This window comes from Ovis aries, chromosome 18 (genome assembly GCF_016772045.2).
Source record: "Ovis aries strain OAR_USU_Benz2616 breed Rambouillet chromosome 18, ARS-UI_Ramb_v3.0, whole genome shotgun sequence".
NCBI lineage: Eukaryota > Metazoa > Chordata > Mammalia > Artiodactyla > Bovidae > Ovis > Ovis aries.
The window spans coordinates 30,215,683-30,235,426 of NC_056071.1; the positions used below are offsets into that span (position 1 = coordinate 30,215,683).

General features: G+C 36.5%; 1 protein-coding gene, 1 non-coding gene and 1 pseudogene across 8 annotated transcripts in view; 2 read left to right on the forward strand and 1 right to left on the reverse strand.

The window, feature by feature from the left end:
- PEAK1 (pseudopodium enriched atypical kinase 1) overlaps positions 1-19,744 on the reverse strand; it is a 328,690-nt gene that overhangs the window by 198,085 nt on the left and 110,861 nt on the right. The window contains exon 3 of one of the 7 annotated variants that reach the window (XM_042235198.1): positions 17,959-18,030. The exons of the other annotated variants lie outside the window; for them this stretch is intronic. The gene's annotated coding sequence lies outside the window, so the exon portion shown is untranslated. The remainder of the gene's footprint in view (positions 1-17,958; positions 18,031-19,744) is intronic. 7 annotated transcript variants of the gene reach the window in all.
- On the forward strand, positions 819-1,127 carry LOC121817049 (ATP synthase subunit f, mitochondrial-like; annotated as a pseudogene).
- On the forward strand, positions 15,165-15,239 carry TRNAS-GGA (transfer RNA serine (anticodon GGA)). The gene has a single exon. It is a non-coding gene; the product is annotated as a tRNA-Ser (tRNA).

Sequence of the window (19,744 nt, forward strand, 5' to 3'; positions counted from 1 at the left end):
TGCAAAGAGTTGGACATGACTTAGGGACTGAACAACAATTGAAAACCTGACTTACGTGTGACTTAAACAAAGAGGGCATTGATTTTTTCCCCCCATGCAAGAAGTCTAGAGATAGGTAGTCAAGGGTTGGTACAGAGGCTCAAGATGTTCATCGAAGACCAAGGCTCTGAGATAGCACTTCCTACACTGGAACAGGTGACTTTCACTTTGGGTTTTTTCCTGCTTCTTGATGCCAATGGCTTGTGAGTAGCATCAATCTAAGCAAGAAACGAGGAGGCTGCCATGGAAACAACTGTGTCAGAGGCAGCCTGAGTCTGTGAGGGATAGTCTGGGTTTCCTGGACTCTGTTTTTTTTTTTTTTTTCTGGTAAAGGAATTCTGAGGACTGACCAGCTCTTGTAGATCTAAAGCCATGGCCTGTGGGCCAATAACATTTAGGGATGTTGGTTACACAGTTCTTTCCTCATGAGTGGGAATTTGACCCTCTTCAGAAGAAACCGTACCAAGATGGGATGATGGAGAACTATAGTAACTTGGCTTCACTGGGTCATTTCATTTCCAAACCAGACATAATTGTGTTATTGGAGCAAGGAAAAGACCCCTGAATGGTTGTGGGGGAAGAAACAAGCTGGAATACAGATTTGGATTCAAGTTATAAAATAATCAGTGACAGAAAAACATTTGTATCTGGAAAAAATGCGTCTCTTTTTCTGCATCAGAGAATTCATAGTGGTGAGAAAGCCTATGAAGAACGTGGAAAGACTTTTTGTTGTATGTGCCTTAAACCTTGCTCAACAGGGAAGAGTTCCTACTGGAGCAGACAGCCAGGACTCCACGATGGCGTCAGCTGTACTACTAACGGAGAAGAAACTCCTAGATGTCAAATTAAGGGAGCTGCCAAGCTGGATACTAATGTGAGATTTTATCCCTAAAGGCATTGCTCGAATATTGCAAAGAGGTTATTACCGGTATTACAGCAAGTATTTCAACATGAAGAATGGGAGTGTCACTGGCCTTTCTATGGTGCTGGCAGCTTATGTGCTTTTCAACTGTGGCTGTTCTTACAAGGATCTTAAACAAGAGCAGCCAAGAGAGTACCACCGAAGAAGGCACACTCTGCATTCCTGACCATGATATGGGCCGAGCACCCCGAATCCTTTCATAGACTAACGGAGAATTAACACCCAATCGACCACCTGACCTGCCTCCTGAGAAACCTATATGCAGGTCAGGAAGCAACAGTTAGAACTGGACATGGAACAACAGACTGGTTCCAAATAGGAAAAGGAGTATATCAAGGCTATATATTGTCACCCTGCTTATTTAACTTCTGTGCAGAGTACATTATGAGAAACGCTGGGCTGGAAGAAGCACAAGCTGGAATCAAGATTGCCGGGAGAAATATCAATAACCTCAGATATGCAGATGACACCACCCTTATGGCAAAGTGAAGAGGAACTAAAAGCCTCTTGATGAAAGTGAAAGAGGAGAGTGAAAAAGTTGGCTTAAAGCTCAACATTCTGAAAATGAAGATCATGGCATCTGGGCTCATCACTTCATGGGAAATAGATGGGGAAACAGTGGAAACAGTGTCAGACTTTATTTCTGGGGGCTCCAAAATCACTGCAGATGGTGACTGCAGCCATGAAATTAAAAGACGCTTATTCCTTGGAAGAAAAGTTATGACCAACCTAGACGGCATATTCAAAAGCAGAGACATTACTTTGCCAACAAAGGTCCATCTAGTCAAGGCTATGGTTTTTCCAGTGGTCATGTATGGATGTGAGAGTTGGACTGTGAAGAAAGCTGAAAAAAAAAAAGAAAAGAAAAGAAAAGAAAGCTGAGCGCTGAAGAATTGATGCTTTTGAACTGTGGTGTTGGAGAAGACTCTTGAGAGTCCCTTGGACTGCAAGGAGATCCAACCAGTCCATTCTGAAGGAGATCAGCCCTGGGATTTCTTTGGAAGGATGATGCTAAAGCTGAAACTCCAGTACTTTGGCCACCTCATGGGAAGAGTCGACTCATTGGAAAAGACTCTGATGCTGAGAGGGATTGGAGGCAGGAGGAGAAGGGGACGACCGAGGATGAGATGGCTAGATGGCATCACTGACTCGATGGACGTGAGTCTGAGTGAACTCCAGGAGTTGGTGATGGACAGGGAGGCCTGGCGTGCTGCGATTCATGGGGCCGCAGAGTCAGACACGACTGAGCGGCTGAACTGAACTGAAAAGATAACCGGTTAAAAAAAATCTCTTAGCAACTTTCAAATTGAGTAATATTAACTATAATCACCATTCTGTATATTACATCCCCATGAGTTATTTATTTTATAATTGGAAATTTGTAGCTTTTGATTTCCTTTACACATTTTACCCACTGCTTCTGGCTACCATCAATCTCCTCTCTGGACCTATGGCTTTGGTTTCATGTTTTTGTTTTTGACTGTTTTTTTTCAGATTTCATATGTAAGCGAGATCATACAGTATTGGTATTTGTCTTTGTCTGACTTCACTTAGTATAATGCCCTGAAGATCCAGTCATATTGTTCCAAATGACAGGACTGCCTTCTTTCCATTATTGAATAATATTTAATTGTATACACGTCACTTTTAAGAAAAATCTCCCCTCTCGTCTCCATTACAACAGTCTTGGCTGTTGTAAGTGATGCTGCATTGAACACTGGGATGCAGACATACTTTCAAAATAGTGATTTTGTTTCCTTTGGATAAACACCAAGAAGTGGAACTGCTAGGTTATATGATAGTTTTAGTTTTAATTTTTGAGGAATCGCCATACTGTTTTCCATAATAACTACCTAATTGAAATTTCCTCCAGCAGTGCATAATGGATGCCTTTTCTCCATGTTCTTGCCAACACTTGGCTATTTCTTGGTTTTTGGTAATGGCTAACAGGTGCGGGTGATGTTTTACTATGGTTTTGGTTTGCATTTCCCTGATGATTAGTGATGTTGAGCACCTTTTCCTGTACTTGGACATTCAAATATCTTCTTTGGAAAAATGTCTAATCAGATCTTCTCTCCATTTTCTGATTGTTTGTTTGCTTTTCTATTAAGTTGTATAATGGTTTTAAAAATATATATTGTGGATTATAAACTAACTATACCCCAATATAAAATAAAAATTAAAAAAAAAGACCAAGGCTCTTTCCTTTTGCTCCATTAATTGTGTTGATTTGTTGCTTCAAAGTTGTTTGCTGTACACGTAGGTATTCTGCATTCAAGGCAAGAAAAAGGACAGTATCAGTCACACTTTTACCTCTTTAATAGGAAAAACAAAGGCTTTTTTCAGTGGCCTCAGCATCACATTTGCCATGTGAGAATATCACGTTCTCCATGGCTGGTGGGCCATCCAACAGTGTCTTAATACCCTGGTCTCCTTGAGGGTAGAGACTATTTTTGTACTTTAGCAACCAATCCAGTACCTGGCACAGAGATAGGTTCTTTGTATCTAATGAACGAATGAGTCTAATAAAGAAAACAGTGGCAAGTATCGTAACACAAACTCGGCTTTCCTAATTTTCTTTTTTTTTGTTAAGTAATAAAATCAAAGTGTTCTAAAAATAACCAGTGCTATACCAAAAAGGGATTATTAGTATTACAGCAGCTTGACATCTATAATCATGAAATATTTTATAATTATTGCTTTCTCTATAGAGAACCAAACAGAGGATTAACAAGGAGACAAGAAGAGAACTGAATTTCTGTACAAGCAAAACATTCAGTCATGATGAACCTCAGCTTACATAAATAATAATGTTTATTTCCCAAGGCTGTTCTGAGGACAAAGTAAATATAAATAATATGAATGTATGCTAAAATATATAAAACACTATAAACATATGCATTATAAAAGTGGTTCTGTTAAGTCTTGAGAGGAAACTTACAATTCTTATGTAATATATGCAGCGTGATACATCATCCAGCACACCAATAGTATTAATTAAAAATTAAACACTATCAATATCTAGTACGGATATTGGGCATTAGTCCAAGGGTAGATGAGATTCTGGACTTGGCCCTGCTTCTTTCATGACTATAGGGAAGTAAACTAATAACTGTACTTTACATTTATACCTATTAAAGAAGGCTTTATAAAAATAAAATTGGTGTCTCAATGCAATTCTATAATACACACAAAGCAGGATATGAAAAACAAAATAAACTAGTTAACAAGAACAGATGACATCATATCCCAATGCATCAATTAATAATTACTACCAACAAATGAATAGCACTAAAGTAGGCCAAGGTCCTAAAGCGCTTCTAAGTCAAGTGAGACATAAAACAGTAGAAGCATTGAATATTAATTTTCCTCTGGCTTTAATAACCCTGATTGAGCTTATAAAGAATACCCCTTAAGGCGACCTTATAGCTCATACACGCAGGCAACATTGGTGCTGAGAACTATGTCTAATAAATTATAACCTCAATGGCCTGTATTCCAGGTTTTTATTAAGCTGTATATTTCCTCATATAAAAGAATATTACATTATAATAAGCATTGCATAAACATAACTAAGAAACAGTGGTCAGTACTGAAGAAGAGAAAAACGACAGTTCTAAGTCAATAAAGTCTCCTTGGAATATTATAGTAAGAACTGTTGCATCTTCACTTTTATTGGATTTGGAGACAACAGCTGCTTTGAAGAAAAATACAATCTTCTGACAAGTCTGTTTAATTAACTCTCACTTTTCAAACATTCAAATACCTTAAGCTTATTATTATTAAAGGCTTACCATTTCCTGATTCATTTAAGCAGAAACTATTCTCTGTGTAGGTTACCATGGAATTATTTAATACTGAAAACTGACTCACCTTAATACAAAAAAAAAAAAAACCTGCATCAAGATTGTAGGCCACTGAATTCCAGCACAGCACTGCATAAAGCATCATTAGGTCATTAACAGAACTGAAAAATTCCAACAGTGGGTCAGATTTCTTACTGTACAGTTAGTTATGTCTACAGGAGGAACATCTATTTTAATAAGAAACCAAGATGTTAGAACAGTGAGAATGGGCTTATGTTTAACAGCTACATTCACCCAGTTTCAACAACTTTGATTCTTATTTTTAAACAGGGAGAAACACAAAGTTTCTCTTCCTGTTTTATCTGCAAAAATACCTTTACCAGCTAAAACTTCAACAGTGAATACTTCTCCAATAAGAATTTTGAAGTACTTGATATAAACAATAAATTATTTGTCAATGTTTATACAAATAAGAGTTATAAGTGATACATTTAGAATTAGGAACTTTTTAAAATATCTAACTTTACAGATGGAGGAGGAAGTATTAACTTAAAGATTCATTGCTTTTTAAAATACTATTTTCTCTTAAAGAAGAGCATATTATATTTAATAAAAGGTTCAATACAGTGGAAAGATACAATTATGAATACTAAACACCTATTGATGGACTATCAAAATATATGATGAAAAAATGACAAAATCGAAAGGTAAAATAGACAATTACATAATAATAGTTGGAAATTTCAATATCCCACTCATAATAATGGACAGGAGCAACCAGACAGAAGGTAAGAAAGGAAATAGAAGATTTAACACAATAAACCAACTATATCTCACAAATACCAAATGCTCTAGCCAACAATAACAGAATATTCATACATATTCTTCTCAAGTGTATATTGGACATTTTCCAGAAGAGACTATACTTTAGGCCACAAATGAAGTTAAAAACCAACAACAAAAGTAAAACTGGAAAGTCCACAAATTTGTGGAAATTAAACACACACTTCAACAACCAATGGATCAAAGAAAAAAAAATCACATGGAAAATTAGAATATCCTTAGAGATGAATGAAAATGAAAGCATAACATATCCAAACTCATGGAATGCAGGGAATTTTTATAGCTATAAATGCTTACATTTAAAAACAGAAAAGATCTCAAATTAACAACTTAACTTTACAACTAAAAAAAAAGAACTAATACTAAATCTAGCAGAAGGAAGGAAATAATAAAGGTTAGAGCAGAGATAGATGAAGTAGAGAAAAAAAGAAAAATCAATGAACCCAAAAACTAGTTCTTTAAAAAGATCAACAAAACTGACAAACATTTAGCTAGATGAACAAAGAAAAAAGAGAGAAGACTCAAATTACTAAAATCAGAAATGGAAGTGGGGACACTGTAGTTAGTCATCAGTCGTGTCCAACTCTTTGGGACCACATGGACTGGAGCCTACAAGGCTCCTCTGTCCATGGGATTTTCCAGGCAAGAATACTGGAGTGAGTTGCCATTTCCTTCTCCAGGGGATCTTCCTGACCGAGGAATTGAACCAGCATCTCCTGTGTCTCCTGCATTGAAGGTGGATTCTTTATCTGCTGAGCTATGGGGTGGGAGGTGGAAGCAGGGACATTAGTACCAATTCTACAGAAATAAAAGGGATTATAAAAAAGTACTGTGAACAAATTAGATAACATACCTGAAATGGACAAATTCCTAGAAACATAAAACCTACCAAGACTGAATCACAAAGAAATAGAAAATATGAGTAGACCTACAGTAAAGAAATTGAATCAGTAATTTAAAATTTCTCCACAAAGAAAAGCCTTATGCCTGATGGCTTCAGTGGTGAAATCAACCAAACATTTAAATAAGAACTAATACTAGTCCTTTTCAAACTTTTCCTAAAAATCAAATTAGAGGGAATACTTCCTAACTTCATCTATGAAGTCAGCAGTACCATAATACCAAAGCCAGACAAAGACACTACAAAAAAGAAAATGACAAACCAATCTCTCTTAAAAGAACACTGAAACAAAAATCCTCCACAAAATAGCAAACTGAATTCATATTAATCAGATGATACATCTTGACCAAGTTAGATTTATTCCTAGAACACAAGGACCATTCAACATATGACAAGTGATTGATGTGGATTCTTTACCTGCTGAGCCATGGGGCGGGAGGCTCATTAATAGAATGAAGGGGGGAAAATATGATCTTAATCAATGTAGAAAAAGGAGATGACAAAATTCAGCATTCTTTCTCATAAAACACTCAACAAACTAAAAACAGAAGGAAATTAATCTCAACATAACAAAAGCAATATACAAAAAAACCTCACAGGGAACAACATAAAATGGCGAAATACTGAAAGTTCTTTCTCTAAGATCAGGAATAAATGAAAGATGTCAGCTTTTGCCACTTCTATTCAACACAGTACTGGAAGTTCTACTTAGAGTAACTTAGGCAAGAGAAAGAAATAAATGTTAACACATACAAAAAAAAAATCAATTGCATTTCTATAAACTAACAATGGACAATCTGAAAAGAAAAAAACAAAACCAATTCCATTTACGGTAATATCAAAAGGAATAAAATAGGAATTAACCAAAGAGATGAAACACCTGTACACTGAAAACTACAAAAAAAAAAAAAATCACTGAATGAAAATAAGCAATAACTCAATAAATGGAAACACATCCCATCTCAATGGGTTGGAAAAGTTAGTTGTGTTAAGATGTCCATTCTACTCAAAGCAATCTATAGATTCAGTGCAATCTCTATCAATATCTCAAATAATATTTTTGCAGAAATAGAAAAAGTCATCCTAAAATTCATATGAGTTCTCAAGGGACTCTGAAGAGCCAAAACAATCTTGAATAAACAAGAACAAAGCAAGAGAACTTATACATTGTGGTTTTAAAATTTATGACAACGCTAGCATGGCACTAGCATTAAAAAAGACAAAAAGACCAATGGAACACAATAAATATAAACCTTTGTATACATGGTCAAACAATTTTTGACAAGGGTGCCAAGACTACTCAATGGGGAAGAGACAGTCTTTTCAACAAATGATGCTGGTAAAACTGGATATCCATCATGCAAAAGAATGACATTCAACCCTTACCTAACACCGTATACAAAAATTAACTCAAAAGGGACCAAAGATCTAAATGTAAAACCTAAAACTATAAAACTTGTAGAAGATAGGGCAGAGGTTTGACAGCATTGGATCTTGCAGTGATTTCTAGATATAACAACAAAGGCACAGACAACCAAAGGAAAAATAAACACATTGGACTTTGTGAAAATTTTTAAATTTTGTGCATCAAAACACTACTCAGAGTTAAAAGACAACCCTCTGAGTGGGAAAAAGTATCTGCATATGTGCATATCATGTACTTGATAAAGGATTAATCTCCAGAATATACAGAGAACTCTCAAAACTCAGCAACAACAAAACCAAACAACTCGGTTCAAAAATGGGCTAAGAACTTGAATACATTTTTCCAAAGGTATATAAATGGCCAATACACACAAGAGAAATTAAACACTACTCTTTATTTAGGAAATGAAAATCAATCAAAACTACAGTGAGACACCACCTCACATTCATTAGGATGGTTGCTATTGAAGAAACAAACAGGAAGTAACAAGTGTTGGTGAGGACGTGGAGCAAATGGAACCCTTGGCACTATTGGTGGGAACTTCAAATGATATGAGCTGCTGTGGAAAACAGTATGGTTCCACAAAAATTAGAATATTATCCAGCAATTCCTCTTCTGGGTACATACCCCCCAAAATTGAAAGCAAGGTCTTGAGAAGATATTTGTATACTCACCCATAGCAAAACTACTAATAAAAGAAAAAATGAGAAGGCAACCTAAGCATCCACTGACAGGTGAATGCATAAATAAAATGAGGTATATACATGCAATGGAGTATCATTCATCCTTTAAAAGGAAGGGTATTCTGCAACACGTTACAACATGGGTAAATCTTGAAGACATTCCTCTAAGTAAAATAAGCCAGTCACAAAAAGACAAATACTGTATGATTCCAGTTATACAGAACTGGAAAGCAATGGAAAGATGGTTGCCAGAGGCTGGGTGAGGGAAGGTGAATGGGGAGTTACTATTTACAGGGTAAAGAGTTTCAGCTTTACAAAATGGAAAGAGTTACAGAGATGGATGATGGTGATGGTTCATCAATATTATGAATGTACTTAATACTGTTTGTATACCTAAGATGGTTAAGATGGTACATTTTATGCTAAATGTATTTTAGCACAATAAAAAAATGGAAAAAATTAAAAGGAGGGTGAGGGTGGAGGAGAGGGAAGTGTAAATGACCCATTGGGAAATAAGGAAAACATAAATGTCATCGGAAGAAGAAAACATAAAAAGAAGAAGGAAGGAAGAAAGGAAGGAATGCAGCGAGGGAAAGAGAGGAAGAGAGGGAGGAATGGACCTACATACACACACACACACTTTGAACTTTGGCCTAAAGTACCAGGTACTGCTCACTCAGGTACAGCCGTAGAGAGAATGTGCCAGGAGACCAACCATTGTCATATTTTGACACCAAAGATCAAAATTCCGGCCTAGTCTAAAATGGACAAAATTGGACTTAATCAGAAGTAATCAGCTGTAAAAAACACAGATTTGAAAGGTCTAGACTATGTTCCACTGTCATTCCCAGTTAGGATATCAAATTGAATTTGGAAGAGTTTAGTATGACTTGTATCTCTTAAAATTCTCAGGATACACACAGAATGTGAATGCTCCTTGGAGTAGCTAACTTGATGGATGTTATGGAGAAGTACTTCTGCCATTCATAGGAAAAAAACACATATTTCACAGAAGCACTTAAAATCAACATTTTCCACTGCTTCAAATGGTAAGTGAAGTAAAAATTCTAATTTCAAACTCACTCTAAGCTGCAATAAAAAATGTATGCTCTTATAAACTTCCGTTAGCCACATAGCAAAGGAATGTGTTACTAACATCTGTGAATGCTATGTCCCCAAAGCATTTGTCACTTCAGCCAACGTAACAGCACATTCTCCTTGGAGGAAATCAATCACTCTGTCAATAGTCCCGGTCAAGCAGGTGAAAATATTTCTCACCAGGGATTCGCTTAGTGCAATGTTTAGCAACTCTTTAAAATCTGTAGGCACATGAAATCTGAGGATTGGATGGAAAAAAAGAAGAACTATATTACATTTTTACCTCAAAAGTCTCAGTGATACTGCTTCACATTTTCCTATATTTCAGCTCCTATAGGAAAACATTTTCCTATATTTCAGCTCCTACAGGAAATTATTACATGACATTACTGTCATTTCCTATAACCAAGGTATTGTTTACCTGGATGGACTGACTGCAGAGAGATTTCAGAAATTACAAGCTCAGATATACCAATCTTTTCATAATACTGACTTTGAGTTGGGCCGGGGAGGATGGCTTGAGGAAAAAGAAGACCAGTTGCAAAGAAGGAATTCTGCTATAAATAGAATTTTCTATTTTCCTGGCAGCCACAGGGATATAACAATGTAAAAAAAAAAACAACAACAATTATGAGCTGGAAAGGATTTCTCCTATGACCTAAGAAAGTAAACTAGGTAATATACCATGTCAATCACTCTCTAGTTTGCCACCAGCCGCTGGCAGCATCATAGACTTAGTAACAGAGGTTTTTAAATGGTAATAGATTTTAAAAGTCTCTTTTAAAATGGGCAGTGAGAACTGCAGCTATGGTGCATGCTACATTTTTTTAAAATTGTGGCAAAGAAAATGAAATTGATCTTGCTATTTAACGATTAGGTTTTTTCCCTCTGTGTGATTTCAATTCAAGATTAACATGAGTACCTTTCATTTGTATCACATCCCAAATTCTCTACTGAGTAGAAAATAAGAACTGAATAATATGGGAAAGACATTTCTTTTTTCTCAATGAGAAATTAATGCCAGTCTTTTCCAATCTTTTTAGATTATTCAACATTCATTTCACAGTAACTAGTTATCGAACCTACTATATTCCAGGTACTTCAATCATCCAAAGAACATAAGCACTACAGTTTACAATTTTAAGGTACTATTAAACACATGGTCTCCAAGGAGGCAGTTATTTTTACTGTTTTAGGTTTTCAATTTAAAGTTTTTAGGAAAACTCAGCCATTTTAAAATAGTTTAACAACTGTACTGCTGTCAGAGATTCTAGCTATCTAGAAATTATCTAGCTAATTTTAAACTAGACAAATATGGAACAATGACGTATCGTTGGTTTACTTGTCATTACATATTGAATTAGCAACATAAGAGAGAACGAACATTTTCAGCAATTTTGGGGGAATAAAAAGTCACAGTATTTCAGTATTTCCATTTCTTCTCTCCATTAATTTATTCCATCACTACAAATTTCTATTTTATTCAATAGGCTATAATTTGATAAGGATTATTATTTTGGTGTTCATTGTGTTCCAAGATCAGCCAGCAAGTGCCACTTGAAGGTGACCTCTGTATCCTTTAGTTACAATCCCTCACTCTATGAGCAATTCCTTACTTTCTGGCACAGGATGATGTGTCCAGCATATCTTGGTATGTTCTTTCTCTACAGTAGCCCTAGAATCAGCCATTTCTTCAAGAAGCCCCAGCACAAACACCTACCTTCCCAGGTCCTGTCTCACGACTCCCAGACTGAATTATTCAGGAAGGAAAGGACAGCAATAAGAAAGCCAAAGGACTACTTTCTTTAGAATGGGTGACTTGCACTGATTCCCTCTGTAGCTGGATAGGTCTGTTTCCCCAGTAGCCTCATCTGCCTTGAATAGCAAGGCTGACTACATGCTCTGTTTAAGAAACAGAGGAGTCCAGTTAATAGACAAACTTCCCCCAGCACATAATTACAACAGTAAGGAAACACTTGTTCTGGGAGTAGAACATTCTGGGTTCACTGTATTCCCTGGAAAGTTGCCTCTTCCTTTTTCTTTCTTTCTAAATACACTGTTTATTTTAGGGCAGCTTTAGATGTATAGAGAAGTTGTGAAGACAGTGGAGTTCTCATGTGTCCTCCACGCAGTTTCCCTTATTAATACCCTATATTACTAAGGGCCACTTGTCAAAATTAGCAAACCAATATGAATATTGTTAACTAAAGTCCGTACTTTATTTGGATATTCTCAGGTTTCCTGCTATCCATTTTCTGTTCCAGGATCCCATCCAAGACATCATATTACATTTAGGTAGTTATGTCTCCTTAGGCTATTCTTGGTTGTGACAACTTCTCAAACTTTTCTTGTCTTTGATGACTGTATTAGTTTCCTGTGACTGCTATAACAAATTAACACAAACTTGACATCTTAAAATGGACTTCCCTGGTGGCTCAGATGGTAAAGCGTCTGTTTATAATGCGGGAGACCTGGGTTCGATCCCTGAGTCGGGAAGATCCCCTGGAGAAGGAAATGGCAATCCACTCCAGTACTATTGCCTGGAAAATCAGAGGAGCCTGGTAGGCTACAGTCCATGGGCTTGCAAAGAGTCGAACACGACTGAGTGACTTCACTTAACATCTTAAAAAAAGAGAAATTTGTTCTCTCATAGTTTTACAGGCCATAAGCCCTAAATGGCAACCCACTCCAGTATTCTTCCCTGGAGAATCCCATGGACAGAAGTGCCTGGTGAGGTAGAGTCCATGGGCTTGTAAAAGAGTCGGATACAACTGAGCAACTAAACAAATCCTGAAATCAAGGTCTCGGCAGGGCCAAACTCTCTGAAGGCCTTCAGGAAAAATCATTCCATGCCTCTTCTACCTGCTTGTGGCTTAAAGCCATCCCTCAGTTTGTGGATGACTCACTTAAAGTCTCTGCCTCTTTATTCTCTGGTCTATGTGTGTCTTTTCCTCTGTATCTTATTAGGACATGTCATTTGATTTATAATCCACCCAGAAAATCTGGGATGATCTCATCTCAAATTCCTTACTTAAATACATCTGCAAAGACTCTTTCACCAAATAAAATCACATTCACGGGTTCTGGAGCTTAGGACACGGACACATCTTTTGAGGAGCATCACCATTCAACCTCCTACAATGAACTCTACAGTTTTGAGAATAACTTGTCAGATATTCTGTGTGACTTGATTTCTCACGGTTAGACTGAGATAAAGTATTTGAGAGAGGGAAACCAAAGTGTCACTTGTATGATGCCCTATCAGGGGTACATACTATCAACATGATTTATCATTGTTGACGTTAACCATGATCACCTGGCATTACATTTTGTCAGGTTTTGGCACTATAATGTCACCCTTTCTGTGCTGTGCTCTTTGGAGAAGTTATTACGAGCAGCTCAACTTAAGCAGTGGGGAGTTACGTCCCACTTCACTGAGGGTGGGAAGGCTAAACAAATTATTTAGAATTCTTCTATGGGGGATTGTCTAGTTTTAGTCAAGGTCAACATTAACCATTTGCTTATATTACTATGGAGGCACTGATATTTACTTTACCCTTGGGGTGTTAACCTAATACTACCTTCTTTTGTTGCTCAAACTGTTACAGCTTTGGTCACTGGAAGATCTTTCAGCTGGCTCTTTTGTCCCTTTGGTATACACCTGCTATTATGTTTTTGTTTTTTGGGTTTTTTTTTTTTTTTGCCACTGCAACATGCTCTAGACTCATCCTGTATATTTCCTACCCCAATGGGAGAATCAACCACGTCTCCAAAAAGTCCTGATTCCTCTTAATGGAGAATAGTATTAGAAACCAAAATCTGCGCACTAGGCGTGGTCATTGCTACTGGGGTTTCATTGCTTCTAGGCCCTCTCAGCTGACAGAGCAATCAGATACAGATCTACACCTATCTATATATGTATACATATACAAATACCTACAGGCATACCTCAGAGACACTGTAGGTTCAGTTCCAGATCACTACAGGAAAGCAAATACTGCAATAAAGTCACAATTTTTTTTTTTGTTTTCCATGCACTTAAAAGTTATGCTTACACTACCCTGTAGTCTATTAAGTGCACAAAAGTATCATATCTAAAAAATAATATACATACCTTAATTTTAAAAAATACTTTTACTGCTAAAAAATGCTAACCATCATCTAGGCCTTCAGAGAATCATCATCTTTTTTCTGGTGTAAGATTTGAAATACATCAGGAATTACCATAAAGTATTAATAACACAGAGACCCAAAATGAGCAAACACTGTTGGAAAAGTGGTACCTACAGACTTGCTTTATGCAAGGTTGCCACAAACCTTCAATTCGTAAAAAATGCAGTATCTGTGAACTGCAATAAAACAAGGTATGCCTGTATAACCATTTCTATATGTAACCATCTGTATCTATGTTAAGTTAAACATGAACTCATATTGTCTCCAGCTCTAATCCATCACCACGCGGATGGTTCTAGCCTCTTCTCCTTGCTTACCTGTACACTATGACAGTGAGAAACCTGACTTCCCACTCATGTATATCAGTTTCAGAATTCTTACTCCACATCCCACCTTCTGTGTAATAGAACTTTATCAACTAAAGTACAGTGCTTATGTATATAGTTCTTTTTGTGTTTTAGTCCTAAAGGTTCCACTCATTTCCAAGGTTACATAGGGTAGCCCTTTTTTCTTCCACTCCCTTCAGTAATATTGTTTCATTTATTTGCAATTTTGTCACATTTTATATTTAATCATGGAATCCTTGAGGTTTTAAGTGAGTTTTAAAATTTTTGTATATGTTAAGGTCCACTCTTTCTGTTGTAAAGTTCTATAGATTTTGGCAAATGCTTAATATCTTATATTCACCCTTAGACTATCATACAAAATAGTTGTGATGCCCTAAAAAAAGCCCCTGTGCTTCATTTTTCCACAACTGCCTGCTCCCCCAGGCTTCTGCAACTACTGATGTTTTCACTCACTCTTTTTTTTTTTCCTTTTTCCCAGAATGCTATATAACTGAACTCACATGGTATACGTGGCATTTTCAGCTTTTATAACTGAGCAATATGCATTTAAGATTTATCTATGCCTTTTCATGGCCTTATATCTTTATTCTTTCTATCACTGAATAACATTCCATTGTATGGGTGTTTATCCATTCACCTCCAGAAGGACATGTTGGTTGCTTCCCGTTTGGGGAGATTATGAATAAAGCTGCTGTAAATGTTTGTGTGCAGGTTTGGTGGATATAAGTTTTCAAATTAGTTGGGTAAATATCTGGGAGCGTGCTTGCTAATTTGGATGGTAAGACACTCTTAGTTTCGTAAGAAACTGTCAAACTGTTTTCCAAAGTAGCTGTATCATTTTGCATTCCCACTAGCAATGAATGAAGTTCTTAATGCTCCACATCCTTGCCATAATCTGGTTTTGCCAGTGTTTTGGATTTTAACCATTCTAACTGGTGGCTCAGAGGTTAAAGCGTCTGCCTGGAATGCAGGAGACCCAGGTTCGATCCCTGGGTTGGGAAGATCCCCTGGAGAAGGAAATGGCAACCCACTCCAGTACTCTTGCCTGGAGAATCCCATGGAGGGAGGAGCCTGGTAGGCTACAGTCCATGGGGTCGCAAAGAGTCGGACATGACTGAGCGACTTCACTTCACTTCTAACAGATATATAATGTAATAATATGTAATGATATGATATGATATATAATGAAATCTCAGTATTGTTGCAACTTGCAGTTCCCTAATGACATGATGTGAGACATCTTATTATATGCTTATTTGCCACTTGTATGTCTTCTTTGATGAAATATCTCTTCAAAATGTTTGCTCATTTTTAAATAAAGTTGATTATTTTCTTACTGTTGAGTTTTAAGATTTCTTTTATATTTTGGATACAAATTCTTTATCGGATGTGTTTTGCAAATACTTTCTCCCCATCACTGGCTTATCTTTTCATTCTCTTCATTCATATCTTTCATTGAACAGTTTTCTATTTTAAATATGCCCCTTTATCTACTTTCTTCTTGCATGAATTGTATTACTAATGTGTTTTAAAACACACTGCCAAACCCAAGGTCATACATATTTTCTCGTATATTTTCTTTAATAACTGTTATAGTTTTTCATTTTGCATTTAGGTCTATGATCCATTCTGAGTTAATTATTGTATGAATTGTAAGGTCTGTGTCTGAGTTCACTTCTTTTTCATATGGATATCCAATTGTTCCAGCACCATTTATTGATGAGACTATCCTTTCTCCACTGAATTGTCTTGCTTTCATGGCAAAAATCAGTTGACTATACTTGTGTGGATTTATTTTGTATTTCCTTTCTGTTGTATTATTCTATATGTCTACTCTTTAGCCCATACCATTGTCTTGATTACTGTAGCTTTATATTAAGTCCTGAAATCAGCTAGTGTGACTACTCCAACTTTGTTCATTTTCAGTTCTGTTTTGGCTATACTAGGTCTTTTGTTTTCCATTAAAACTTTAGAATTAGTATGTTGATATTTATAAGATAGCTTGGTAGGGTTTTGATTGGGGTCACATATTTATAGATCAACTATAAAAAAAAAGTTGTTATTTAACAATATTGAAACTTCCGATCCATGAACACAGAATATTTCTCTATTTAGACCTTCTTCAACTTGCTTTTTTAAAAAAAATCAATAGTGTATAGTTTTCTGTCTGTATTTTCTTAATTACATATGAGTATCTCATTTCAGGGGAGTCTATTATAAATGGTATTTTCTGAGATTAAAAAGGAATGGTCATATAAATCACTTAATCTGCTTGGACTTGGGGGTTTCTTATTGGCACATGTGTATAATTCCTGTGCTCATTAATCTAAAGGGTTACTGTAAAGAAGAAATTACAATATATGGAAAAACTGTATGCAAACTAGAAATCACTAAACAAGTATAAGTTCATTAAGTCCGTCATTTTTTTCATAAGGATGACGATACTAAACTCCAGAGAAATTAAATCACTTTACAAAATTTCATTTGGGGGATGAAACTATTTAGAGTACACATAGCAGAATTGAAGGATGTTAAATAAACAAAACTGGCTGGAGGGGAAGATTTAAAGAGGGTAGGAAAGGTGGTTAGATCAGATTTGTACCCAATTACATATAGGTGAGGGGCCACTAAAAGAAATTGATAATTAATGTAGGTTTTCTGGAAATTAATATGACTGATAGGGCAGTATAAAATGGAAAATGGAAGGACTCAGAACTGTGTAACAGATGAGGTTCTTTGTAAGAATTTTAGAACATGAAAGGGACTTAGAAATTTTTACATACACTGAAGGTTATTCTCACCAGCAAACATATATACACCAGTATAATAGATGAGTGAAACGCAGGACACCATCTGCTTTGCTGTAATTGTAACTGCAGTTAACATGAGCATTGTTGCTCAGTCATTTTCTTTTTCTGGTCCTGAACTGCTTTGGAGTATTTTTAAGAAAAGTGAAGAAGGAATAACTAGTCAGGCAGAGATTAAAGGCATAAGTGATGGCATCAATAAGACCTCTTAAATACTTCAAAAGTCTAAATCCTCCCTTGGATTTAACTATGGAAATTCTGAGGACATCTTTTATCCTTTTGCTCTTACATCATTTGCATTGTTTTCAGAAATTAGTTGGCTCTATCTGAACATTCTATCTCCTGGGTAAGGCAACTAGAAGAAAGCTGACAGTAGACCCAGAATACTTTCTTATGCCATTCAGAACTGAAGTGCATCCGGATTCAGAAAAAGAACAGTTATGATCATTTAAAATCCCAGGAAATGGCTGTGTGATAGAATTTGGCATTTACATTTTGAACTGCTTAATCACTCTTTTTTATAGACTAGCTGAAGGTTATTTTGTCTCTCTGGCATTTTCTTATGTCTTAGCCGACTTCCTCTGTCATCCAAGGCTCAGTTTCAAGGGTGAAATACATTATGATAATCACAGTCAACCAAAAGCAACCCAATTCCAAACTCTATAACTTCATGCTTTTCCCATCAATTTCACTTCAGTTAAAAGGCCAGTTAAAGGAAGAATGTGTGAATAAATCTGAGTTTACAAGTTCTATTGCCACTATTACCTCGCACAATAAGGCTTTTAAGTCAATGCACCACTGTCACACTATATTATATACTATAAAGATGGCATGTACATAACCATCTTCAGAATTTAAATGACACCACTTTAGAAAGATGAACTTTCTGAAGTAAAGGTTCCACATGCTTTACCTAAATAAATTATTGTCCATATTCCATCATGAATAGTTCCATTACTTCATGTTTCTTCAGTTACTTCTCTCCCTAAGCCAATGAAGAAAAACAATAAAAAAAATATATAAACTATTTTAAAGTATTAAACCACTACTAACCTTCATGCATTTTTCAACAAGACCTTAAGGATGGAAACCACGACTATAAGCCAAGCCAAGTCCCAGGTCTGATGCTTACAGTACCTGACATTAAGCACATCACAGCTTATTTGGGCCTTGGCTTCTTCGTGTGCAATATGAGGGGACTGGACACAATGACTGGTAAATTTTCTTAAACATCAATAATCTAAACTTTTTAACTTCTATTGCTGATATTTTTACAAAGAACGTGGGGTCCTTTTGAAAACGTTACTGGAATAAATGATCTACAGAATCACAGTAAACCACAAAGTAAGAGTAGTATAAGCAATTGATAGACATAAACATTTGGATTAATAAAATGTAAGAATCTTAACAAAAGCTTTCCTTTAGATTCGGTACTAACCAGGTTTCCTCTGTTTTGGCGCAAGAACAACAATCTTTCTGTAAAACCTCTCTTGCTTGGAATAGAGATGCAGACACAGAAACGGGCTTGCAGACACAGTGGGGGGAGGAGAAGGTGGCATGAATTGAGAGAGTAGCAACTAACATATATACACTACCATGCGTAAAATAGCTAGCTAGTGGGGAAGTGAAAGCAAAAGTCAGACTCTTTCCGACCCCATGGACTATAGCCTGCCATCCATGGAATTCTCCAGGCAAGAATACTTTTCTCCAGAGGACCTTCCCAACCCAGGGACCAAACCCAGTCTCGATTCTTTTCTGTATGAACCACCAGGGAAGCCCAAGTATATTGAAGTGGGTAGCCTAGCTCATCCCATCTCCATAGGATCTTCCTGACCCAGGAAAAGAACTGGGATCTCCTGCATTGTAGAGGATTCTTTACCAGCTGAGGTACCAAGGAAGCCAGACAGTGGGAAGCTGCTGTACAACACAGGGAGCTTAGCACAGTGCTCTGTGACAATCTAGAGGAGTGGGATGGAAGGGGTGGGAGGGAGGTTCAAGAGGGAGGGGATATATGTATACTTATAGCTGATTGATACTGTTGCACAGCAGAAACTAATACAACACTGTAAAGCGATTATCTTCTAGTTAAAAAAAAAAAATCATTGCCACAGAGCAGGAGCTTGGGGAGGGGAGGGTAGGAGGCAGAACTCTGTACATAATGTCAGGATTTGTCCTGTTCTTAACACGGTCAGGATCCTGGGTCCACAGTCTGTAGCTCAAAAGTCCGCTGAACACATGTAAAAATATAAAAGCTATCTGATCTAGTTAATATTACGTGTAGATTCTACATCTACTCAAACCAAGAATCAGATAATTTGTTAAATCTGAATTATGACTAAATCCTTTTTTCCTTTGAAGCAAACCAAGTACCAGGTTTTGGATCCCAATTGTGTTGGTTAAGTCAAATTGCATTCTATTAACCCATGAGTATATTTCTGTAAGTATAGTTATGTTGAAATAAAGTTTCAAAAAGCAAAAGAAAAAAAAGTTCACTGTAACCCATGTTGGGAAATAGACTTACTCCTACTCTGCTGATGGGAGCATAAGTAGACAAACAAACAAACAAAACTTTGCTGCTTGAGGAGGTCTTCTACTAATTACCTCTCCAGGTTCTCACTGCACACAGTTTCCCATCGATCAAGGCATTTTAACAAAACTAGGAGCTCCTTCCTCAAGATGGATACTTTGGAGGGGTCCAG